The sequence below is a fragment of the Pongo abelii genome, chromosome X (genome assembly GCF_028885655.2).
Source record: "Pongo abelii isolate AG06213 chromosome X, NHGRI_mPonAbe1-v2.0_pri, whole genome shotgun sequence".
NCBI classification, from domain to species: Eukaryota; Metazoa; Chordata; class Mammalia; order Primates; family Hominidae; genus Pongo; species Pongo abelii.
Genome location: NC_072008.2, coordinates 51,347,865 through 51,375,565, shown reverse-complemented (window position 1 = coordinate 51,375,565; position 27,701 = coordinate 51,347,865). Strand labels below are relative to the sequence as shown.

Sequence of the window (27,701 nt, the reverse complement as noted above, 5' to 3'; positions counted from 1 at the left end):
ATTGTATACTTAAAAATTATTTAAGGACTGGATTTTAATGTTCTCATTACAAAGAAATAATAAGTATGTGAAGTTATGGATATTTAATTAGCCTGACTTGATCATTCAACAATATATTTCTGCATAGAAATGTCACTTTGTACCCCATGAATGTATACAATTTTTATTTTGAAATTAAAAATACTAAAAAATGTATAAATGGATTAAACCCTCCAACCAAAAGACAAAGATTGCCATAAGGGATTTTTAAAAGCCATGATGAACTATATGCTTCCAACAGAAGACTCACTATAGATCCCAAAACACAAATAAGTTGAAAGTGAAAGGAAGCAAAAAGTTATTTCATGCAAACAGTAAAGAGAGCTGGGGGTAGCTATACTAATATTAGGCATTTTGGAACTGAGTAAAAAATTGTTACAAGAGACAGGGAAGGACATTACATAGTGATCAAAGGGTAAATTTACCTGGGAAATATGTCAGTGATAAACATAGGTGCATTTAACAACAGAGTCCCATGATGAATGAAGCAAAAATTGACTAACTTAAAAGGAAAAAATAGACAGTTCTAAAATCATAGTTGAAGGGTTCAAACCTTATGTTCAATTATGAAATGGAACATGAATAACAGCATAAACCAACTACATATAACAGATATATACAAAACAATCCACCCGGTTGCAGCACAATGCACATTATTCTCAAGTACATGTGGAATATTCTCAAGTATAGGACATATGTTAAGCCACAACACCTATGGCATAGGCGTATGGGGTGTATGGTAGGTCTCAATTAATTTAAAAAGACTGATTTCATACACAATATCTTCTCTGACCACAATTGAGTGAAGGTAGAAATCAATAACTGAAGGAAAGCTGTACAAATCACAAATATTTGGAAAGTAAACAACATACTCTGAAACAATGAATTAAGAAATCACAAAGCATATTAGAAAACACTTAAGAAGAAATGAAAATGAGAAAAAACAACATGATAAATAGTATAGGATGCAATGAAGTCAATGCTGAGAGGGAAGTTTATGTGATATGTAATGTAAATGCCTACATTATAAAAGAAAGATATCAAATGAACAATCTAGCTTTATACATTGAGAAACTATAAAATGAAGAGAAAACTAAATCTAAAGCTAGTAGAAGGATGGAAATAACAAAGATTAGAGTGGAGAGAAATGAAATAGAAAGTTAAAAAAACAACAGAGTTGTAGCTCAACTTACAACTTAAGAAAAAGAAAACACACAAATAACCATAAGCTGAAATGAAAGCGAGCCTAGAAGCACATGGATTACTTAAACTGACTCGCAGAGAACTAGAAAATCTCAAAAGACCTGTAACAAGTACAGACATAGAATCAGTAATTAAAAACCTCCCAATAAGGAAAAGTCCAGGCAAAGATAGCTTCACTCATGAGTTCTACCAAATATTTAAAACAGGATTAAAACCAATCCTTTTAAAACTCTTTCAATAATTAGAAGATGACAGAACACTTCTTAACTCACTCTAGAGGCCAGCCTGAATTATCCTGACACCAAAAGCAGATACATCTCAAAAAAGAAAACTATAGACCAATATCCCTTAATAATATGGGTGAAAAAAAGTCAACAAATGAGTAGCAAATTGAATCCAGCAGAATATTAAAGGGAGTATATACCATGGCTAAACTGAATGTGTTCCAGAAATTCAAGGGCATTTCAATATACAAAAATCAATCAATGTAATGCACAACATTTATATAATGAAGAAGAAAAACCACATGGTCATGTCAATGGATTCAGAGAATTCATTAAAAATCTATCATGCTTTTATGATAAAAACATACAGCAAACTAGGAAATAAAGGAAGCTTCCTCAATAGTATAAAGGACATTTATGACAGACTCACAGCTAGGATCATACTCAAGGGTGAAAGACTGACTGCTTTCCCCTTAAGATTGGGAACAAGACAAGAATACGCACTTTTGCCACTTCTATTCAACATAGTACTGGAAGTTCCAGGAAGATCAATCAGGTAAGATATAAAAGTAAGTCATCCAAATTGCAACAGGAAGTAAAATTATGTGTATTCACAGATGATAAGATCTTATATAGAGATTTTCCTGAAGAGTCTACAAAAAATGTAAAACAAATTCAGAAAAGTTGCAGGGTACAAGAAAAAAACACACAAAAAGTTAGTTTTATGTCTGTACACTAGTATAAAAATCTGAAAAGGAAATTAGTAAACCAATTCCATTTAAAATAGCATCCAAAAAATGCAATATTTACAAATAAATTTAATCAAGGAGGTGAAAGACTTGTACACTGGAAACAACAAAACATTGTTGAAACTAACACAAGAAAACCTAAATAAATGGAAAGATATCTCATGTGCATGGTTTGGAAGACTTAAATATTGTTCAGGTGACAATAATAACCAAAGCAATCTACAGATTAAAGGTAATAGCTATCAAAATATCAACAGGAATTTTTGCCGAAATGGAAAAGCTAATCCTAAAATTCCCATGGAATTGTAAGTGGCCCCTGGTCCCCAAAACAATCTTGAACAAGAAGAAAAAAAAATTAGAGAACTTGCATTCCCTGATTTCAAAACTCGTGACAAAGCAACAGTAATCAAAATAGTGTGGTACTGGCATATGCATAGACATATAAATCAATAGACTAGAGTTGAGATTCCAGAAATAAACACACATATCTGTGGACAACTGATTTTTGAGAAGGGTGTCAAGTCCATTCAATCGAAAAAGAATATTCTCTTTAACAAATGATACTGGAACAACTGGATAGTTGCATGTAAAATAATGAAATTAGACTCCTACATCACACCACATATAAAGGTTAATGGGAAAGGGACCAATAACCTACATAAAAGAGCTAAAACTATAAAAATTTTAGAAGAAAACATATGGGTAAATATTCATGACCTTGAATTTGGTAAGGGATTCTCAAATATGGTATAAAAAAGCAGGAGCAACAAAAGAAAAATAGATATATTGTATTTCATTAAAATTAAAACCTTTTGTGCATCAAAGGGCATTATCAAAGTGAAAAGAAAATCTGTAAAATGGGAGAAAGTATTTGCAAATTACACATTCCTATAAGCATTTATTATCCAGAAGATGTAAAGAACTCCTGCAACTCAACAACAAACAAGCAACCTAAATTTTAAAAATGACATAGGATTTCCATAGACATTTTTCAAGGAAGATACAGAAACGACCCATAAGCACATGATAAAACCTTAGTATCATTAATCATTAGTGAAATGCAAGTTGAAAGCATAATGGTGTATCTCTACACATTCTAGGATGTCCATTTTTTTAAAAAAAAGGAAAATGACCAGTGTTGGTGAGGATTTGGAGAAATAGGGATGCTCATTCATTACTGGTGGGAGTGTAAAATGGTGCAGCTGCTGTGGAAAAAAATGTGGGTGGTTCCTCAAATAGGTAAACATACAATTATTTTATGATCCAGCAATTTCACTCCCAAGTAATCAGCAAAAAAAAAAAAATGTAAACAATGACAGATACTTGTATGCCAGTGTTCATTGTAGCATTATTCAAAAAAGCCAAAATGTAGAAACCGATGTTCATCAGCAAATGAATGGTTAAACAAAATGTAGTATACACATACAATGGAATATAATTCAACCATAGAAAGAATGCATTTCTGATTGATACATGCTACAGCATGATGAAGCTTAAAAACAATTTGCCAAGTGAAGTAAGCCAGACACAAAAGGACAAATATTTTATGATTCTACTGCTATGAAATCTCTAGAATGGGCAAATTGATAGAGATAGAAAGTAAATTTGTGGTTGCCAAAGACTAGGGGGAGAAGGCAATGGGGTGTTACTAATTAAATGGGTATGGAGTTTCTGCTTGGAGTGATGGAAAAGTTTTGAAAATAGATAGTGGTGCTGGTTGTACAGTATTGTGAATATTACTAATACCACAGAATGGTACACTTAAAAATTATAGCCCAAATGCCTTTCAAAATGTTATTGGATAGGCAAACTGGTACATCTATACAATGGAATACTACTCAACAGTAATAGTAAACTATTTGATACACACAACACTTAGAACGATCTCGAAAAGCATTATGCTAAGCGAGAGAAGTCCATCTCAAATGGTCACATACTGTGTTATTCCATTTATGTAACTATTCATGAAGTGACAAAATCATACTGATTAAAAAGATATTGTTAGGTTCCAAAGGTTAGAGTTGGAGGGAGAGTTTGACTATAAAAGAGGAGCAACCGGAACTATCTTTGTGATGTTGATGAAATGAAACACTTCTTTATCATGATTGTGATGATGGTTACACAAATATATATACATGGTAACATCTCATAGACATGTATGCCATAAGAAAGTACATATAGGAATGTGAAATCAGAATAAGATCTGTAAGTGAATTGATGGTATGGTGCTGTTGTGGATTTTCTGATTTTGTAACACACCAAGATGATGTGCCATGGTTATATTTTGAGGAAGCTGGGTGAAGGGTACAGGTGAACTCTCTGTATTATTTTTGCAATTTCCTGCGAGTCTTAAATTATTTCAAGATAAATAATATATGAATATAAGAAAGGAGGCAAGATTGCAAAGTGTTTGATAAAATACACTTTATGATGCTATTCAGCAAAGAGTAGGTAATGTCTTTGTCAAGGAAAGCAATGATAACTTGGACCTATAAATACCTACACAAGTTATTGCAACACTGTTTACTTCAGGAAATGAAGCTCTAATTGCATTGACTATATTGTGCATAAAATGATTTTTGAAATGCGTACTACTATCTAATGGGGAGAGTGATAAGAAAAAACTGGTCTAACATAATTAAATTTCATTTTTAGTTTCATATGAACAATTATTAGCCAAAATTCAGAATCCATCTAGTTTTCACATTTTGTTTTCAGGAGATGACTATTAACAAAAAAATCCACGGTAGACAACTTGGAAAATGACAGCAACATGAGAAGCTTGTTTGAGGCTAGATGGATGCCTTACCCATTGTGAAGGGCTTTGACACTTGGCCTGCTCCCTTCCTGTCTCTCTTTCATTGGCATCCATTCCTGAAAAAATGCTGCCAATCAGAACCAACTATTACCTGGCATATGGGAGGCAAAAGCTCTGTTGTAGAGACTCACACAACTGACATCTGGGCAAGGGTGTTGCATGGATTGTTTTTCCCATGGAAGGGTGGTGCCAGTAAATTACTAAGAGACTTCTACAAATATTTCCTTGGGTATTGTCTCCTGGTCAATAATCACATAACATTTAGTAGATTTTTAAAATACAGAGACAACCAAGGAAGGCCATTTTCAATGTAGGCAGTAGTCTGAAGCAGCTCTATGACTCAGATCCAGCCTCTCTTATCTGCAGACTGAGGCTAGTACTGCCTGCCCAGGGACCCACTCAGTGACTCAGTGGGAGCCTTCCCAAGGACCTGAAAGAAGCCACCCCTGTGTGTAACCAAACTAGACTTTCAGTGTATGGGCCCTGAAGTGGACCCTAATCCCAGCACCAGCCCTACTGACCAAGATCCTGAAAGCAGTCAAGTTCACCTAAAGACCACACAGGATTCATGCCCTCTTGAGTCCCTTGTAGCTGGCCTACCAACTATAGACCCTGCTTTATATTTGTGGCAAAAGGCATTGGGTTTCCATCTGTAGCAGTGATAGGATGTTTCCTGTTTACAATAACTTTCTGTAATAATGAATAGTAATAGGATTTAACACAGTGGTTTTAAGCTACCAGAGGCCTGAATGAGTTTGGGAACATTCTGTACAATCAGGCAGAAGAAGGCCTTTAGAAAGTTCTGCTGAGGACAGGTCCAGGCAAGGTGATTGCCAGTGGGCTTCTGTCCTGGTCATCATGCCCTATTTACCTGCTTGTCACTCCCTACTCATAACTCCTGGTGCTGCCAGGCCCTCTGAATATTGTCGCCACATCCCGCAAGAGAGAAGCTGATGAAATTTGACTCTTGAAATGCACAGATTTCTTGGAGATCCCTGGGAGGTCAATCATGAGAGTTAACTTGGGATTTTCCCCTCATTAGGGTTCAAAATTTAAAGTCCATGCTCACAGGCAGTAAGATGACAGAGATAAATGACATAGTCACCCCGTTTCAGATGTTAAAATGTCTAGGTAAGTTAGGGATGATTTGAGACCACACAATCTTTTGACACAAAATAGAAGTCCCAGGCCAGAGGGAGACATTTTGTTGCTATATTATGATCATATAATTGAGTACTAATGCAGTCTCATTTTATTTTGGACTTTTTCTTACATTTATATCTTACTCATAAGGGCATTTTGAATTTCCAAGCATATAAGAATTTTTAGTTAGCTTTTTATCATTGACTTCTAACACAATCACATGATCAGAAACATGCTATGTGATTTTATTCCTCTGAAATATATTGAGATTTGCTTTATGAACAAAATAAGTAGGGTTAATTTTTGTAAATGTACCCTGTGTGCTTAAAATTAATGTATCTCCAGCATTTGTTCCCAAGATACAAAGATGATAGATGGATGGATATACGGATATGATGGAGATGGTTTGCTATTAGGATATTCTACATCCAACTAATGTTTTGTGGCTTATTATATGAATTGCTGAAAGAAGGGTGTGAAGCCTCTGACTCTGCTTGTGTATTACATCTTGTCATCATTTGTTTTTTAGGTTTTGCAGCCAAGACTGACCATGGGGAACCTTGGGAGCTCAGGAAGGAAAGAGGCCCAGAAGCAGGGACAGGGAGCTGGATTGGGGAGGATCAGAAATCAGATGACCTGTGGTTGGGATGGTGCGTGAGGGGCTCAGGTCAGGGAGGGGGCGTTGGAAGAATGGCGGCCTCACATGGGGTGACTGCTGTGAAGCACCAGATGCGGGTGCCAGGGATTGGTGGAAAGCGAGTACAGAGCATGGCAGTTGCTAAGGCAGTGCCTAGACAGGAGAAGGTTTGGGGAAAACCAGATCCCTGGTGTCCCTCCAACTGCTCCTAGCATCCCACTCACCTACCCCATGCATCCTGCTGCTTTGCTGACCTACTCATCCACTGACCTGTGACTGAGCCTCCTGTCAATGCTTGATAACTTGGTTTGATCCTGATACTTTCCCAGACTCCCTTCTCCTCCTTTACCTCCTCCTCCTCCTCCTCCCAGGTGCCCAACAGCCCCCTTCCCTCCTCTCCCTTTCCCTCTCCTTCCCTTCCCAACTGCCATTCATTCCCCATCCCCATCCCCTTCCCTGCCCATGGCCCTAACTCACCCCCACCTCCTTCCTGGCTGCCTCGGGGCAAGCTGAGAAGTTCAGGACATGGGGGTGCTGTGGCGGCTCTTTTGGCTCCTCCTACTAGGTGTCCTAGCTACTGATCTGCCCATGTGAGTAGACCTGCCATGGTTTCTTCCTTGTCATTGGCTGTGTCACGCTGTGGTTTCCATCACAGTGTTTCATGGGGTCTTTGATGGGACTCAGTCCTCTCTGTAGACAGAGGACCTCAGGGCAGGTGTCCTGAGCAGATGTCTGGCCGGGCTTTGCCCACACCTGTGCCATCAAGGTCAGCTTGATCCAAACACAGGAAAGGTTGACGGAATGGAAACTTGAAAATAACTTAATAGAATCAAAAAAGGAGGATTTATTAACATACTAAAACCATTGACTTGTATAATTTTGTGGTGGGAATTTTATGGTATGTGATTGTATATCAATAAATGTGTTTTTGGAAACATAAAGAACTCTTATTTACAAGGAGTCATAGGCATTAGACTCCTATTAAACACAGCCCTGAAAGCTAGTCTGTTAAATGTGAAATGTCGGCCAGGCACAGTGGCTCATGCCTGTAACCTCAGCACTGGGGAGGCTGAGGTGGGCGGATCACTTCAACCCAAGAGTTGGAGACCAGCCTGGGCAACATAGCAAAACCCCTTCTCTACAAAAACATACCAAAATATTAGCTGAGCGTGGTGGCTCGCGTCTGTAGTCCCAGTCGGGAAGTTGAGGTGGGAGGATCACTGGAGCCCCGGAAGCAGAGTTTACAGTGAGCCGAGATCGCCCCACTGCACTTCAGCCTGGGTAACAGAGCAAGATCTTGCTTAAAAAAAAAAAAAAAAAAAAATTAAAAAGTGAAATGCCATTTGAGTTTTTTGTCATCTGGTTTGATGTCTTTTTAGGAACTTTTGAGTCATCTCTTCCTTCTGCTCTTAGAAACTGTCCCTAGAGAGTCTGTGTCCAATCACTGTGATGGGAGCCCCGAGAAGCCCATCATGTGAAAATAAATGGCTGCACCCTTCTGGAATGTTTATAATGGAGAAGTCACTAGGGGTAATATGACCAGGATATGAATGAGTACTATATTGTCCTTTGTTTTGTAAAATGTGTCTTGTTTAGATCATTGATTTGCCCAAAGCAGAAAGTCTTTAAAGTCCTTAGGATTAGCCAAATATAAAGAAATGACAGGTATATACTTTGAAAGGTTTTACACTCAAATTATAAAACCTCATCACCATTACCCCTGCCCCCCACCCCCCGAGTGGGGGGAGAGAGAGACAGAGAGAGAGAGAGATAAAGAAGAGAAGAGAAGAGAAAAGAAGCTAAAAGCACCTTAGAGAGATGAGAATATTTGTTCTGACTGGCATGTATCATCTGTCCTTTTTATCCCTCCATCCTACCATCCTCCCTCCGAACTACTGATCTGTATTTTATAGTATTTCATGTGATAGAATTATGCAAGGTATGTGTTGTTCTGGATTCTGCAAGCCAGAAGAATCATTTTAACATTGATTCATATTGTTTTAAATATCAATAGCTTGTTTTTTTTTTTCATTGATGAGTAAAATTCCTTTGTATGGATATACAACAGAGTGTTTATCCTCCACCTTGGAAAGAGATATGAAGCTTGTTTTTCCCATTTGGTCTTTGCTTTCTAAACATAAACCCAGAAAGTAGCACCTCTGCAAGATCTCCCTGTGTATCCTTGCATTTTGCAGCTCCGTGATGAATTGGGAAAAATTCCAATTGACATTGTGTCTAAAATTGTCCAAACGTATAGAACATGAATAATAATTATTTTAGAACTCTTGTTTAAAAGAAAAATTACAGACATGAGACAAGTGATTTTGCCAATTAGCACCAACATTTTATTATGAAAATGTTCACATATACTGTATTGACTTGTTAACATTTTAATAAACATGATTTAACATATATCTATGTTGTCTGTTTCCACCCTTCCATACCTCTATCCATCCATCAGTCCATATTATTTCAGATATATTGTCAATTGAATTGCAAGCATCAATATACTTCCTGCTGAATAGTTTAGCTGACTATAATTCAATATTTTCTTATAAATTTTTATTTTAATAAAAGTTACACAGACCAAAACATAAAAATGTTAATTGTAAGTTTACTAACTTTGAAAAGTACATATACCATCATAACCCAAACCCCTTTCAAGATCTACAATATTATGTCACTCTAGAAAGTAAATTCTCTCTCTTCCCAGTCAATTCCTTTCTCACCATAGGTTAATTTTACCTATTCTGGAATTTCATATATATATATATATATATATATATATATATATATATATATATAGATGCATGCATGTCATATGACTCTTTTGTGTCTGCCTTATTCTGTTCAGCACAGTGTTTCTGAAATTATTCACGTTGTTTCACGGATCAATAATTCATTCCTTTTCATTTCTGACTCAGAATATGTTGAGTCCAACCTGTTGAATGTCTCTCTCTAGTTAATTCACCATTTTGAAAGAAACATTTAAAATTAAAATGTTGAGTTTTCAAGAACTTACAGTTAAGTTCTGAAGAATCTGTGTAGGACAGTTATCAGAAACAGTCTGAACTTACTCAGGGGAAATCTTTGTTTTCATTCATATAAGACTCTAATGGAATTAACACCAAGAATCTTAGAGAAATCCCACACTATTTGTGCCATTTTTATGATCTCCACCTTAGTTATTTTTAAGCACTAAAATTTGATACTTATTTCTGAATGAAGTTATCTCTTTATTGTATTTTTTGACTTATGATTATTTTTAAATGGTAAAGATCCACTTAATCCCAGAGAAAACTGTGATTCAGAGGGATTTTTGCACAGCATTAGGCACAGGAGAGGGTAGGGCTCATAGTGAGCTAGAAACTGCATCCTACTTCAAGACACATAATTAGGATGTTAGGTAATGCTTTGCTTTAGCTAGATTTAAACAATTTACCATATATGTATATTTCAGAACATCACGTGGTACATGGTAACATACAATATTATATGTCAATTTAAAAATAAGTAATGTTGAAGAAAAGATAAATAATTACAAAGACATCCCACATTCATGATGCCTAACAAAACTACCAGCCATGAAAGAAACACGAAACTCATAACTTCCAATCTTTCTTGAAGCAGTGAAATACCCTGGTGATATCTGAGGGGATGTGGTTGCCTCTTAGGGGAGGTTTAGGGTTTCTAAGGATGATTCTTTGTGACTGAAATATTGTAATTCTCATTGAGCCTTCTCATTATTTCAAATATCATATTGTTCCAGGTAGTCAATTTTCTGCACGACTATTTTTATTTTGGGCCTGCCTTTTTTGGAATTCCTTGGAAGCCTAACATTTTTTAAAAGCAATTATATGGAAGTGCTGTTTTTATTATAACGGACAGGACCCCATTCCCCCTCACCTCCACTTTATACTTTTCCTTTCTGTACTCTGAGCTAACTCTTAAAGTCACCTCCTGCCGGGATTCTCAGCAGCATCAGCATCCCTGGAAACGAGACGCAAATTCTCAGACCTCACCCTGGACCTACTGAATCTGACACTCTGTGGGCGGGACCCAGCAACTTGTGTTTTAATAAAACTTTCAAGTGATTCAGCTGTGTGCTAAAGTTTGAGAGCCATGGACTTAGTGCAAACATTTTCATGTTTTACTGTACTCATATATACATATAAAAGCTTTAGTAAAAGGATCATATTATGTGGACTTCTGTATCTTTTCTAACTCGGTGATAGTTTGTGAACTCCTGCAAGCCATCAGACATAGCTCTAACGCGAATGAATGAATAGGTATGAGTCCAAGCCCATTCCCTGTTAATGGGCATTCACTTTGTTTCAGATTTTGGCAACCATGAACAATTATTCACCCGACATCCTTGTCCATACGTTCTTATATGTCTATACTTTTTTTTTTTTTTTTTTTTTTTGAGACAGAGTCTCGCTCTGTCGCCCAGGCTAGAGTGCAGTGGCGCGGTCTTGGCTCACTGCAAGCTCCGCCTCCCGGGTTCACGCCATTCTCCTGCCTCAGCCTCCCGAGTAGCTGGGACCGCAGGCGCCCGCCACCACGCCTGGCTAATTTTTTGTATTTTTAATAGAGACGGGGTTTCACCATGTTAGTCAGGATGGTCTCGATCTCCTGACCTCGTGATCCACCCGCCTCGGCCTCCCAAAGTGCTGGGATTACAGGCATGAGCCACCGCATCCGGCCTATACTTTAATCTCTATGGTACAGATTCCTAGGAGTGGAATTGCTGCATGAAGGGTGTACATATTTTAAATTTTAGTGGATTACTTTGCAAATGTGATCTAATAGTTGACATTTTATTCAGCTACTTTCAGAAATATTTAATGTCTAGTTCTTTATAACTGATAATTGTGAAATTGGGGATTATGTTCTCATTTTCATTGTGCAAAGTAAGATAGTATGTTAAATTTTATGTGTTAAGTTGATAGAAGGTTAGAAGGAAGAAATCTCCTTGCTTGTTTTAATCTTCCTTTTTTTGCCATGGTCCTTCATTTCTGCTGTTTCTCAAATTCTTACTAATATGAGCATCTAATCCATGGAGATTTTTTAACATCTGCAGAGGATGCATGTGTGAGACTGTGTGTGGGGGCTCTTGCTCTCTTCTATCCTTCTGATATGCTGTGCAGACATGTTACTCGTAGCAACTGACTGAGGAGAGTATAATCACTTTTTCTTTGGTGGCTGCAAATTGTGTAACTGTTTGGGCCATGGAGTTTTTTGCTTAAGTAGCTTGTTCCCAGCTGGATCTAAGCTGGGAAACCGATCATTATTGCTGCCTTCCTGAGAATTTCTACATTTGCCGTTTTCTTTTGGAGAACTATCCTTGGTGTGAGTATATGAACTTACTGTAGAGATATACTCTTAATCATAAATAAAAAGAAATTATTTAAAATAATTCATGGTTTTGGACTTCATTATGAATATTGAGTTTCACAAAAATCAGGTAAATGATTTATTAGCATGATAATTATGACAACCATTTACATTCTAAAAATTAAATAGATCGGTGTTTGTTTAAGAGAATGCAAACAGATCTTTTGGTCAAAAATAAGTTTTTTACCTTTGTGCTCTTTATCAGAAATAGATTATGAAGTGTCACCACTTAAATAGGAAATCCTTTCTAAACCTTTCTGATTTATGTTTCTATTGTATGGGTGGAAGGAAAGCTTCCGCTCTCCTCTCTAAAGGTTCACTGCAGGCATGAACTGACAATACACAGCTTAAGAGGATAAGAAAACCATACAAACTTATTAACAGGCATAAACATGAGAGCCATCCAAAATGTGAGACTGCAAGAAGGGCCAGAAGGTTAAAACTTAAACAGCACTCTCTTCACTGGGGAGTGAAGGGAGATGGAGACGTAGGCAATTTAGAGGGGCGGTAAATGATTTTTAGGGGATATGAAACAGCCCAAGCAACAAACAATTGGCCTGGGACAAAGTTCCTCTGAGATGTGAGGGAGGTGGTGACAAGTTGCAGGAAGGTGAGGGGCAGAACTGCACTTTGAACAAAGGTTGTCTTATGATGCAGATAAAGTCCCAGGTAATCTCTTGGAACTGCTCTCTGAAGAATAAATGAAAAGTATGTCTAGGCAAGGTAATGACTTAATTTTTTCTCTTCTCCAGTGATTAATCTTTCATGGTTACTTCATGAAATTCCTAGGAGGGAATTTTAAGACAATTATATTTCTTCTGGAGGAACTTCCATTAATTAGATAAAGAAACTTCAGAAAAAGCCCCTCTTAGAGATCCCAGAACGGATCAGCAATATAGTGGGTGGGAGAAGGTCAGAAGGAGACCTTGGGTTCTGAGGCTTATTTCTGAGTCCTTACAATCTCCACTAATTTGAAGCCGTGAGTATGCCAAAGCATCATATTCTGGAGTATTGTCTTCTGAGAGTCAACACTATGAAGTTTTATGTTGAACTAAATGATTATTATAATGTCATTGGATTACAAGTTTTGCTATTTCATCAAGAGCTATAAATATTTCTTAATATGATTTGATATAAAATTTGATTTTCTTTCTTCTTGTTCCAGATAAGGCCTTCAGTATATCAAGGTAAGATTTTTAGGTGTCTATTTCTTTTCTTTTCTTTTTTTTTTTTTTTTGGATGGAGTCTCTCTGTCGCCTAGGCTGGAGTGCAGTGGCACGATCTCGGCTCACTGCAAGCTCTGCCTCCCGGGGTTCACACCATTCTTCTGCCTCAGCCTCCCAAGTAGCTGGGACTATAGGCACCCGCCGCCATGCCCAGCTAATTTTTTTTTTTTGTATTTTTAGTAGAGATGGGGTTTCACCGTGTTAGCCAGGATGGTCTCAATCTCCTGACCTCGTGATCCGCCCACCTCGGCCTCCCAAAGTGCTGGGATTACAGGTGTGAGCCACTGCACCCGGCCGTGTCTATTTCTTTTCAATATTTTCTCACACTAGTATTTCATGTGGGCTCAAATTCAACTGGGAGTAAATACAATGAGTCCTTATATCTGGTTGACTTCTTACTTCTTGAAAATTTTACTCTTCCTGGGTTAAAGTCTAAATGACAACATAGATGGAGTTACCATTTATTGAGATAAGAGAGTAGGAGGAGGAAGAGATCATAAGAGTAGAGAGAATAGGATGAGTTTAGCTTATCACAGAAATATTTAGGAAGCAAGTGCTGATATGAATTTGAAGTGTGGCAGGAATATTTTTGCGTGACCTGGCTCTTGGAGAAATGGAAAGATGATTAAGACACTACCTGAGCCTAGAGAACAATCCAGATATTGCTGAGCAAAATGTGTATCATATTAGAGGTTTATAACATGTGTTTTGAGTGTTAAGTGAAGAGGGCCATTAATGCCAATGTAGAATATGTGGAAATGAATTTGATGTACAATGTGGAGAATGAATTCTGCACATTCTTCATAGACTGTGAAGATTACCTGTTGCTGTCTGTTGAGAGCTGTGCTGTCTGGCACATAGTAGGCCCTCAGAGGCTAGGGTTGGTTACAGTGATTACAATGTTGGTAGTATTGAGAAGAGGGACCTCAGGGCAGCAAAGCTCTTACAATGGGCAAATAGAAAAGAAGATTGCACTTTGGGGTCAGATGAGAGGATTAAATGCCTGGCAGTGGGGTCTGGAATTGTAGGCTATGTTCCAAGTGTTTTATGTTCCACCTATAGGATGGGAGCTTCCTGCATGCTGTTCATGTCTATGGTGGGTGGTGACATTCTCATCTTGGGCATGAAAGGCTTTTCTTAGAGGGCTTGTGAGTCATCCAGATCCTGGAGAGACTAAGTTGTAAACCTGAGATTGTACCTAAGCTTGTTGGATTTCATACACCACGTCACAGAAGCCCCTGCACTGGTTCTCAAGAAGGACAGCCTGCTGGGCAGCAGGAGAACACTGGAGGCTTTTGAGTAGCCAATCAGTTGATACTTCGAGTGTTCCTTCTGTGGAATTGCAAAGAGTGACTTGAAGTGGATCAAGCCTGCCAAAATGAGGGGCTTTTTTGAAGGGACCTATTTATTTGCCTTGATAATTAGAGGACAGAAGAGTTATAGATAGGATATTTGATTTTCACTGTGTTTCATCTCTGATGATGGTAAAACTGTTTGAACTGATGGAATTTTCCAAGAAGAATAGTGGCTATTGATGGAAAGCAATTAGGCAAAGACTAAATATTTCCCAATATTTGGAAAATTTTCAAATACGATTCTCATTGAAATAGGGTTGTTATTTTCATATTTCTTTTCTTAGACTCAAAAAGCAATTAACTAACTTGCTATCTTCAAGTACAATAATAAAGCTAAAAGTTATTTTACGATCATAGTACCAGATAGTGTGTGATTGCAGCTAATACATTAGGGTAATTCAATTTTATGAGGTTTTCCTAATCTTAGAGATTGTTTTTATCTCCTTTTAGTTAATTTACAACCAGTTTCTGAGAAGATTAATGTCAAGAAGGAAAAGTCAGAACTTGTAGAAGAAATATACATTTGGGAACAGAAAGTATCATTGCCTTTTCAATTTTTTAATTTTTCATGGTTTCACTTTAAATAGCTCCCACCTCCCACAATTCTGTTATTTTGGTCCTTCCTCTTTCACTTAGTGTCCTAGTTCATATGGTCTATAAACTGTCCACATTCAAAGTAAGCTTCATATATGTAAAGTATTGTTGTTTTCATTTGTGTTAGGAGTTACACAGTTCAAGATAGGTTTTTCTAGCACTATAATATTTTTAAATTCTGGTTTTTATTACATATTTATATAGATCAGTGGATCAAAGAAACATCTTCAAGAAACTAAGAGGCAACACAAGATTCTCTCTGATGAAATGCTTAAGTATAAGGTAAAATCCCTTGTTTTTGCCTGGATTACGGTCTAAAAACAGAAAGAAGAGTAATGAATAGTTGTTAATGATTTCATATGTTTTATTGAAGGATAACGTCAAAAACTTTGAAGGAAATAATAACATTTTGAATGATGTCATTCAAACTACATGTTCCCGGTTGCAATTGAGAGGGATCAGTATGTCAAAAGTCTGAACTTGATAAGAATTTGACTGCTAAATTGTACCATGATTCAATTTGGCTTTTGAGCCTTTTTGTCCATTGGGTGAATTGAGCTCTACATTTTATCTTGCTGCTCACCACAGTAAAAGTGTGGGTGTCTGGGGGCTGAACCTTCTTCTGAACAATGATCTGGAATAAAAGTACTAATACCACAATGACTTTTTATATTAAAGGGAATAGGAAGTGTGTTTTATTTTTACAATATAGGTAATTGTCACATTATTTGGCACTGCCCTTCAAGATATACAGAAAACAGAAATTATATGAGTGATGAAGATATCTAGGCACATTGAACAGTCCCTACCCCACTTAGTGCTGAACAGAGAATATTTCAGTGTGAATTGGGGGAAGTTTTTCTTTACGTACCACTTTTTAAATATTCCATTAAGAAAAGTTCAGTTGAGCTGTTTGACTTGAACAATTTCGCATTGTCTCTACTTTCTCCTTGTCATCTACTCACTTATCCCATTATCTTGTAAGCAGGAATATCATGGGTGCCACAAAATGTTCATACCTCATGGTGTTTCTTTGCTCTTCATTTATACATGTGCTCAATATTTCTCCTATCCTCATACTGGGCCAGCTACTTCCCCATGAAATATAGCAGTAGCTGTGGGATAGGCATGGTTGCTGTTTCATCTTTTTAGCAGACCATTCGGTGCATCTGTTGAAATCCTGGTACATGTTTTGTTTCTATCCTATATGCAAAAGTTGGAAACAAAATTCTACAAAGAACTTGAAAGATGTTATTTCAATGAATACCTCAGGAATTTCAGAGGTAAATGTCCCACATCTGCGACAAGACTTTCATTGCATCTTAGCTATGAGGAGAACAAATATTTCATGTCTTAGAAGATTAAAATCATATGATATCCACATGGAATTCTTTGTTTGTGGAAATTAAGTCGTTAGTCAGAATATTTTGCATTAGGTTCAAACTGGCCTTAATGAAGGTGGTGTCAGGGAAGGGAAAGTGGAATCTGAAGTAGAGCAGGGACAGAAGGGAGGTACTCCGCTGAAGATCAAGAAGGAGCAGGTGGTGAAATGTTACAAATTATAGAACTCAGAGAGCTAAGTATAATTACTTGCTTTTCAAATTGTTAAACATTTTTACCTGTGGTAAAATACTCATAACATAATAATTACCATCTTAAGCATGTTTTAATGTACAGTTCAGTTAAGTATATTCATGTTGTTGTACAATTATTATTTCCTAAATGTCTTTTCTCAAATCTGTTTTAAAGTCACAAAATGTAAATGACAGATTCAAAGATTTACAGCTGAGACCCTGGAGGTCCAATAATCATAAGATGGAAGGTTTACTATTTGATGGAGTCCCAATAGCATGGAAATGAGTTTGCCCTAGGATGGTGAAGAACAACTTCCTGCCTTCAGATTTCTCACCTTCTCCTCTCCCCACCCTAACCAAGGTCTCAGGTACATATGCATGCACACAAAGAAAATGGTTTTATCCTTTCCAGGAATGAAAAAAGACCTGAAAGCCCTCTTTGCTTCACGAAGTTCTGTGGAAGCAGAAGTGCAAGCTGAAATAAAAAAGATGAAGATGAAAGTAGACAGTGTTTACAAAATCTATGGACAAAGAATGACTACTGAGGAAGAGTAAGATGTCAATGTGTTCATTGACACAAATGCTGTTGTATGAACCATGTGTCAACCAAAGGAGACAATTATAATTTCCTTTAAAATATTTTATGCAATATTTGTGGCAAATTAAGTCTTTAGAAAATTGTGCTTGTCCTTCCTGCCATGATGTCTGTAATCTGCATATTTCCTTTCCCTTCATGCATTCTTTTTTGTAATTGATTAGGTAGAAGAGGAGGAACTGGTACTGGCGTCTTTACATTGAATACCTGGGTCACCTTTAGATCTATTTTCATAGTCCTTTAGGTGAAATCTTTTTAGGCTATTGCCATTTTCTGCCTCAACTATCGATTAACAGAACCTTGTTAAACTTGATCAACACCAGGGTTGATGGTTTGCAGTTATCACCTATTTCCAGGACATAACACCCTGACTAAGGAGCCACTCAGATTATTTTTGATTCAGTAGATGTGCACAGCACTCAGATTTACCTTTTCTGTCAACCAGAATCTTTGAAGTCGATGACAAGAGTTCCAATCCTGAATCATGGAAACGTGCAGTAGTGAACTACAGGGTTAATGACACCATGTCCTGGAAGGATCTCTCTAAGGCTGATTGTCTGGGTTCTGGCACCAGCCTCTGACAGAATCAGGTCTCCCCATGGGAGGAGTCAGACAAGGAATGATCCTCTGCTCCATACTGATTGATTTAGTTGTGATGAGTTGGTCAGGTCTGGTTTTCCACATTGAACTAAAATGAGCTTTCACTGTGTCAAGCACAAGACTGACCACAGAAGGGCACACAGTGCATCTCATAGAAGCTTTTTATAGTCCTTGATTTACTTACTAGTGAGTAGGAGTATAGAGCTATGAAGAGGAGCTGGAAATTACAGAGGACTTGCCAGCAGGCCAGAGAGTGAATTTTTTTTTTTTTTTTTTTGTCCCTCAATGGGAGGCTTCCATTCTCCCTCTCATTATGAAGATCTGTTGGTATATATATGGGAAGGTTGGTAGAGGACCTTTTAATCACAGCCTTCAGATGCTGGAAGGGAAGAAAGAATCCCACACTGGCTACTGGATCATGTGCATACATTTCTTTCCCTTCTCATCTCAGGAAGCTGAGATGAAAGAACATGAGCGAGCAGCAAAGGAGAGGCAGTTGTCAGAGGCAGAGGGAAGCTTGAAATTAGTAATTGAGGAAATACACACCTACAAGTGACTTCAGAGACTCAATACCAACCTCTCGGGAAACCTCTGTTGGAGTATTTTGTTTTTAATCTTTGTACAATGTTTATACCCAATTAACACAGAAACATAAACAAATGGTCAGAAGACATATTTAGAGAGAGAAAATTCACACAAGAGAAAACAAAGTACTTTAAGATTTACCAATGACTGGCTGGGCGCAGTGGCTCACGCCTGTATTCCCAGCACTTTGGGAGGCCGAGGTGGGCGGATCATGAGGTCAGGAGATCGAGACCATCCTGGCTAACATGGTGAAACCCCATCTCTACTAAAAATACAAAAAATTAGCTGGGCGTGGTGGCGGGCGCCTGTGGTCCCAGCTACTCAGGAGGCTGAGGCAGGAGAATGGCATGAACCCGGGAAGCAGAGCTTGTAGTGAGCCGAGATCGCACCACTGCACTCTAGCCTACGCAACAGAGCAAGACTCCATCTCAAAAAAAAAAAAAAAAAAAAAAAGATTTACCAGTGACCAAAAACTGTGAAGTAACAAAACGTTTCCTGATTCCACTGCTGGGCAGACTGTGTTGAAACTCAGTTTACACAAACTTTTCTAGGGATGATTGTCATCATCCTTAGGAAAGTGCATTGTTGTAGGATCAATCATATCCTTAAAAAGGACTGTGCCTGTTTATAAGCCCAGTTGTTCTTCCCTGTGAAATATGGTAAGGATATTAGTACAAGGAGAATAGAGATTTATGATAAGTGATGCTCAATGAAGGATAAATTAAGGACATACTGAGAGTAGGTAAGGAAATTGCCAACTCAGAATCCAGCAGGCATTAAATAATAGATGAGGAATCAATATAGCAACAGTTTTTTATAGTACTGTATTTTTATAACCATGTGGAATTCATTTTCTATCTATGGATAGATTGTGTAAGGGTACAGTTGTGAGGATAACAGGAACATGGCAGGTTATTTAAAATCATACTTAAAATGGCACTTTACCTGATAAAAGTGATTCTAAACCATAGGAAAATGATGGAAAACACAGAAGAGCAGCAGAAGTGGGTAGAAGACTACTACAGATGCCAGGTAAGGAGCCTTCTTCCCAGCAGTTGCAGAATCCTTCAGCGCTGATGCAAATGATCTCATGGCCCTTAGACTCCTTAAACATATGGTTTCTCATGTGTTGGCTTTTTCAGATCGCCACTTCTGAAAGAAAGGCTCACGACAACTGGGTAAGTTTTTTTTTTTCTTTCCTTGCTTTTCGACATAATCTGCCAGGTCAGGACGTGGATGTATTTTTCTCCCCCACAGCTCTGTGTTTAAGCCTTGCAGAGGGAGATGCAAGAGAAGAAGGCTGCCTACAAGCAGCACAGGTAGGTAATTGTGATGGACATTTCTAAGGATGTTTTTGTTTTAAGACAAAGCTTTGAGTATCTAGTAAAGAACTTGGTGTTTTAATTCTTATTTAAGTTCATTCTTTCTCTATCTCCAAGATAGGAAATGATTGAAAAAGAGAGAGTGCTGGAGAGACACATTAGTCAGGAGCCAGCTAGTGGACAACCAGGCATAGAGAATCATCCCCAAAGAGGCAGGAGCTCACTGTGAAAGCAGCCATGTAACTTCTGCTGTACAATCCACATGCTCTGCTTCTCCTTTTGAGATTGAGGGGTCAGGGTAGAGGGTAATTGTTATGTTTCCTGGAAAGAGTTTCAAGCACTTACTAAAGAGAACAGTTGTCTCACTGGGTGTCAGGACACAATTTTCCTCAAATGCCCCAGCCAAATGGTTCTCGTCCAGTCCCCTATGAATGGTGGAGCTCAGTCCGCTCCACTGACTGTGGACACCACCCCGCCCTGAGCTTTTGGTTACTTTTAACACAGGTGATGAGCCTAGAAGGGAAATGGGCCAGCTCCACTTCCCACCTTGCGTCAGAGTGAAGGCTTTATTTTTCTTTCATTTGAGAAAAGCAACACCAGTAACATTTTAGAATTGGAACTGTATGTCCTAATGAGAGAGGAAATTTTATTGCTATGTCTTCGTGAATCAATATTGTACAATGAGATATGTTTTAGGAAAAGAGGCATTTATTTACTATTTTCAGAGCTTCCTTTATTATTTTTGTTTGTTTAAATTGTTTATTGTGAACTATACAATTCCATTAGTAATAAATTTCTATGCAGTTTTACTCCTCTAACATTTTAAGTGTAACCCTAAAACTTTACAGTTAATTCCCATAGCTCTTACCTTTTCTCATTACTATTAGTCTCTTTAAGTCATTTCTGTTCATTAATATTTATTATACCTGGTCTGATATGGAAGTTAGATTAAATATGAATCCAAAGAATTGTGAATGTCTCTATGGCTTGAAAAAAAGGAGCAGTGCTATTCCTGTCCAGGGTTTATTGATATTCTTTTTATCCTTGAATGCTCCTATTTTAATTTTTAGTCTGTGCTTAATTTATAAGTAGTTCCCTCTGATATGCACTGGGAACTTCTGATTTAGAGTTGATTTCCAGCTAGTTCGAGACCTGCCTGTTCGCAGTTAGTTGATTTGTTAAGACCAGGGCTCTGTGGTGTCCTTCTCAAAGACAAGGGTCCAGAGAGTTCCAGGGTCCTCTGTGGCATCTGGTTAATAAAGTCTGTAACTCTGGTAAGGGACCTGACTGTGGCAAAGAGAGTGACATGGCAGAGGTGGACATGGAGGGATTCTTATTCTGCAAATAACATGCAAGCCAGAATAAGCCTCTATCCCTTCTTTGGCCCTTAGCAGATTCAGGCCCTTATTTAATTCCCATGAGGAACAGCAGCTGCATCCCAACTGAGAGCACAGAGAAGATAAAGGTAAATGCTGTCGTCATTTTCACTGTGCCTATTTCAGGACACTTTTGTCTTTTCATACAGCACCCTCTCCTGGCCTTGTCTCTGGTTTGTGTGTTCTGTGGTATCTTTTCTGTCTCTTTACTTTTTAAAAAGCAAAATATTCTCCACGAGGCTTCAGTCTTCTCCATTCCCAGCTGGTCATCTTTGGTGGCACTTCCAGAGACCATAAATGCTTAAGGGCCAAGGGCTGAAGAGCTTTAACTGTTCTATTTCCAGAAATAACATGAGAAGATGCCACTTAACTCCACTGCTATAGGTCTCATGGCCCAGTAGACCCTGACTGATCCTTTTTACTCAAGATGTTGCTGGGTCCCCTCCCCAAATATGTGGGGATTTTTTGTTGCTGTTATTTAATTATTATGGGGTAGGTGACTAACTTTTAGAATATCTGCTGTAACCCCCATAAGTGAAAAATATGAAAACTCATTCATCCAGTATTAATATGTGCTTTGTGCAACTCTGAATGCTCTTTGACAAAGCAAATTCCATAATTCATCACTGTCCCATCTCTCTTGGCAACTTTGCTATGCAAAAATGCCCCCTCCCCATCCAGTGGTGCCCTTGATCGAACATTCTAGTTGTCAGAGGTTTTATATTTGTAATAGAAAATGTACACTGGATGTGAGATAGTGAAGAGTGAAAGTCACTAATTACCTACAAGGACAATTCCCAACAAAGGCCTTAAATTATGGTCAGCTAAGCTGTTTCTCATGTGGTCCCTGTAGCTTTCACAGCTGGTGAGTCCTCCGATCACACATGACAGGATTTCTGCACTTGAAATTAAGTCACAGTTGTTTTAATTCTGTTATTTAGAACTCCCATCTCATTTTTCCATGGACAAAATTGTTCTTTATGTCATGGTGCATTTAAAATTTGGTAATACCTGTGAGTTAAAATAAATATTATAGCTGTGCCTAACTAACTTCTATAGATTAGATTGTTCTATCAGAAAACCCTTTCCCAGTTCCCCTGCAGGACATCAGTAATTCATATCTCCCCAGAGCTTTTTGTGCCCACAGGTTGTACTTCCAGAGTAGAGAAGACCCTTTGTCAGGAAGGGAGGCAAAGGGGGACGAGAGGGTCTTGCAGGCAGAGATGGGATCAACTTCCACTCTGCCTCTTGCAAGCTGTGTGACCCTGGATAAATTTTCTCCTTCCTCTGGGATCCTCTTTCCTTCGATTTAGTGCATAGTGGCCACACTGACCTTGCAGCATTCTGAGAATCAGAGATAAGACATAAAAGGCCTATAAAAAGTTCTCCCAAGAGTAGCTGTGATTCTTGTATGAATAATGGACTTTTCATTCCTCCTTTTCTTTCTGTTCATCATATGCAAGGAACCAACTTCAGTGATGGTGGTGAGGGAGGGATGGGCGTATACCTGGGCTAGACAACTCATGTGTCTGGAATATGCTTTTTTATTACTGTGTAATGGCTCTGTCTTCACTGGAACAGCACCCAGAGTGCCTGCATTTGCAGACAGACACAGTGGCATGTGGTGACAGCAGGTTATCCTCATGGCTTCCCTTCACACTCCAGCTGTCCTCAGGACTCAGTAAAAGGGAGATTTTTTGGCACTGACACTGCTATTTTGAAACTTGGAGGAAAGAAAGGTGCCAGGGACTGTCACCTGCTGCATAGGGTTGGGGTTGGTGTTGGTGTTTTTGTACATCATATTAATGCATTTTGAAACTTTTCTTCCTTCTGCTCTGCAGGTCAATATGGCTTCAGGAAGACCCCTTTTTCAGGATTGCCCTACTTGCTCTACTGCATGGCTGGCTCTTCAGGACCATTCATGGGCTACCAGACACCTCCTCTGCCTGGGTGGCCTCTGAGAACACGACCACTGCCTCCATGCACACCACTTGGTATGTTGATCTGAACAGTATGGGCTGACTTTTAAAGCAGATTCATCTTTTTTTTTCCTTATTGAATGAATAGAAAGAAATGTCACAGATGGTACTGCAGGACTTTGCAATACAAGGGTAACACTGGCTGGGGACATGGTTATTTTATTTATTTATTTATTTATTTTTGAGACAGAGTTTCACTCTTGCTGCCCAGGCTGGAGTGCAATGGCGCGATCTCGGCTCACCACAACCTCCACCTCCCAGGTTCAAGAGATTCTCCTGCCTCAGCCTCCCAAGTACCTGGGATTACAGGCATGTGCCACCACGCTGGGCTAATTTTTTTGTATTTTTAGTAGAGACGGGGTTTCTCCATGTTGGTCTGGCTGGTCTCGAACTCCTGACCTCAGATGATCCGCCAGCCTCAGCCTCCCAAAGTGCTGGGATTACAGACATGAGCCACCACGCTCAGTGAAGTGGTAACTTTTCTCAAGTTTCTGAGGGCACACAGTGGGTTGCATCATCTCCCCATCACGAGCAAGGCAGCAGGTATCTCTTGTAGATGAGGAAAGAGATTGCTTATAGAAGCCATAAATACCAATTTTGCAGGCATGTATGGAACCTTGACCATGTGGCCAGCTCTGTGAGGGATGAGACACACCCTTGACTTGCAGCGCTTCCTATGTCCTGCAGCAGACAGACACACAAAAAAGGGCACGGATCTTGTGACCATCCATAATGGAAGCACGAGTGAAGGGCCCCAGAGTGCAAAAGAGGAAGACAGATTCTCCTGGGAATAAAGAGGAGGGCATGGAAGAGAGATGAAGTGGGGAGATTTCACATAGGGGTTTGTTGAACTCACTTAGGTGGAGCTGGGAGGCCACTTCTGGCAGGTGCAAGCAGGGTGAGCAGGAGCGTGGCGGCTGCGTGATGGCCACAACAGAGCCACTATGGGAGAGCTCAGATGGCACAGTGTAGACAAGAGAATTATCCTTCCCAGAAGTTGCTTGTTGCCCTAAAGGCTTTAGTCCATTATCTGCGGGAAGGATGATTCTTTCCCTGGATGTGTGAAGGCTCTGGATCAGGGTGAACGAATGCCTAGAGGTCTGGGAAATTTAACTTGGTTCTATAAGGGGACCCTGTCTGCCTGAGTTTATTATGGCTCAAGGAGACTAACAGTGGTTCAGTGGAGCTGCGGCCTTGGCCTTCAGAATGAGACTGACTCTGGTGGGGAACTGAAGGCCAATCCTGAGCTGCCCTGGCAGGTTGGGTCTCAGCTCATTCCTGGCACCCTCTGCCTCTCACCTCTGACTCCCAGCTTTGCATCTCCAACATTGTCATGCAAAATTGTCACCCTTCCCTCTGTCCCTGCTGTCTGAGCCCAGATACTAACTTTCAGTGGAGCTCAGAGCCTCAGCTTTCTTATAAATGAGCCGGGGATGATGTGGTTTATGAGGTCATTGTGAGGATGAAGAGACCAAGCCCATAAAGAAAGCATCTTCCAAAGTAGCTGACAGATGTTAGACACTCACCCCCTCACTGTTTAAATGAAAATATTCCCACTCAGAAGATCATCAAAAGTTGTTCATTGAAGTTCATTAGATAAACCATAGGCTGTAACAGCTCAGGCCCAGAGATTTCCAATCCCTGTTTCAAAAGATAAGGCAAAGTCCCTGTCTCCACGATTAAAATTCAGATTCTACTGGATAAAAGAAAAGATAATTATAAGAATGTGTACACAGTTAAACTGTAAGACCTATAACTGAGACCCATAGATAATTGCTTTCCATGGCATATAGACACAGATGCAGCCACACATAGAAGTATTTATCAGGGGCACAGATATTTTATAGAAGACAAGGTGTATATAAGAAAAGAGAAGATCACATGGAAATAATTTTTTTTTTTTTTTTTTTTTTTGCTTTAAAGGACAAGCTGAAATTTGAAGAGGCCCCTGAGCTGTGACAGCCATGCTGTGGCTCCTACATAACTTGGAAAAGTATCCAATATGTTTTATGCTGCCTGCCCACTGCTGCCTCATCTGTCTCTAATCTTCCATAGTGTTTCCCCTAATAAAGGTTTGCAGTCCTATCTGTTTGGGTGTCTGTTTCCTGGAGGATCAGATGACCCCCCGGTGTACCAGGTGTGATTCCTCATACACTGTTCAAACCCAGGCAGATATTGCAATGATGGCTGCAGAAGCAGGGTTGCCCTTTGGGTAGTGTTGACTGGGAGGGCCCCAAGGGGGCTTTCTGGGGCGGGGAAACATCCCTTATCAAGCCATGAGTGGAGATTGTGCTCATTCATTTCAGAAATAGTCATTAGGCACCTGATGCCTGCCAGTCACAGGGGTTCCTTCTGATAAGATAGACAGGAATGTATCCCCATGAGGTGGCTGATTTATCTCAATAGGGAATAGAAGAGGGACCAGCAGTGGCTGTGGAGCCAGTGATGAGACCCTGCAGAAGCTCAGGGTTTGTCAGAGCCCTATCCCCACTGAACCAGCTGCCCCTGGTAGCACCAAATGCAGGTGGGTCTGACAAAAGTTGAGCTGGGAGCAGACATTTCTCAATAAGTTTTGTGTCCCCCCACCATCTTTCTATAATTTTCAAATTGTGGGATGTGCAGAGGTCAGTCGTGAGAGGCTCCCTCTGAACAGGGCTGGAGAGAAACACAGAGTGTGGGGGGTGAGGTTTGTAAGAGAAAGGGACAGGCAGAGAGAGAATGGGGGTGGGGAAGAGAAAGGGGGTAGGGGGAAGGACAGAGAGAGAGAAAGGGGGGGAAAAGGAGGGAGCAGAGAGAAGCAGAGAAAGAGAGAGCAGGGAACAAAGACCCAGGTGAGGAGATAGGTTGTATCACTATTATCGTTCAAAGAATTTTTTAATTTCCATCTTGATTTCATTGTTGACCCAACGATCATTCAGGAGCAGGTTATTTAATTTCCATGTATTTCTGTGGTTTTGAGGGTTCCTTTTATAGTTGATTTCTAATTTTATTCCACTGTGGTCTGAGAGAGTATTTTATATAATTTCGATTTTCTTAAATTTACTGACACTTGTTTTGTGGCCTATCATATAGTCTATTTTGGAGAATGTTCCATGTTCTGATGAATAGAATGTATATTCTGCAGCTGTTGGGTAGAATGTTCTGTAAATATCTGTTAAGTCCATTTATTGTAGGGTATAGTTTAGGTCCACTTTTACACTGTTGGTGGGAGTGTAAGTTAGTTCAACCATTGTTGAAGACAGTGTGACAATTCCTCAAAGACCTAGAGACAGAAATAACATTTGATCCAGCAATCTCGCTACTGGGTATATACCCAAAGGAATTTAAATCATTCTGTTATAAAGATACATGCATGTGTATGTTCATTGCAGCACTAGTCACAATAGCAAAGACATGGAATCAACCTAAGCACCCATCAGTGACAGACTGGATAAAGAAAATGTGGTACATATACACCATGTAGCCATTAAAAGGAATGAGATCATGTCCTTTGCAGAGACATGGATAGAGTTGGAAGACATTATCCTCAACAAACTAATGAAGGAACAGAAAACCAAACACCACATATTCTCAGTTATAAGTGGGAGCTGAGTGACGAGAACACATGGACACATGGGAGGGAACAACACACAGTCGAGGCTGTCAGAGGAAGGTGTGGCAGGCGAGAGAGCATCAGGAAGAATAGCTAATGGATGCCAGGCTTAATACCTAGGCGATGGGATGATCCGTGCAGCAAATCACCATGGCACAAGTTTACCTATGTAACGAACCTGCACATCCTGCACATGTACCTCTGAAATTAAAATAAAAGTTGAAGAAAAAAAAAAGTCATGCGCTTTATTGTGTGAATGTTTTGCCACATTTAAACACATAAATATTATATGTATTATATATATTTAATAAATATAAAATATTAAACAATATATAATATACTTAATAGATATAAAATATTAAACAATATATTATATATTTAAAATATAAAATTTTATATATATATACGTAAATGATCTCTTCTGGAGGTTAAAAGAGGCCAAAGTAAGTAGGGCCTAAAAACAAGGGCTTCTATTGATGGTTTTGGAACCTTATAAATATACTAAAAGCCACTCAGGTATATACTTAAAATGGTGAATTTTATAATATATGAATCATATCTCACTTAAAACATTTTAAAGCAAGTAGCTGTGTGACCTTGGCAACTTGTTTAGCTTTTCTACCTTGACTGATTCATTGCACATTCAGCTTATTGTCTTATCATGAGAGAGAAGGCAGGATGAACATTGGGTGA

General features: G+C 39.0%; 1 long non-coding RNA gene across 5 annotated transcripts in view; it reads left to right on the top strand.

Annotated features, from left to right (window-relative positions):
• Positions 1 to 26,081, top strand: part of LOC129052930 (uncharacterized) — a 309,079-nt gene extending 282,998 nt beyond the window's left edge. For 3 of the 5 annotated variants that reach the window (XR_010139033.1, XR_008518061.2, XR_010139031.1), the window contains 8 exons: positions 13,376 to 13,397; positions 15,590 to 15,667; positions 19,711 to 19,771; positions 19,882 to 19,917; positions 19,997 to 20,058; positions 21,453 to 21,526; positions 23,279 to 23,431; positions 25,340 to 26,081. This is a non-coding gene — a long non-coding RNA (uncharacterized LOC129052930). Of the gene's footprint in view, positions 1 to 13,375; positions 13,398 to 15,589; positions 15,668 to 17,371; positions 17,511 to 19,710; positions 19,772 to 19,881; positions 19,918 to 19,996; positions 20,059 to 21,452; positions 21,527 to 23,278; positions 23,432 to 25,339 lie in introns of all 5 variants that reach the window. The other 2 variants (XR_008518062.2, XR_010139032.1) reach the window with 2 other exon arrangements.
• The last annotated feature ends 1,620 nt before the right edge of the window (positions 26,082 to 27,701 follow it).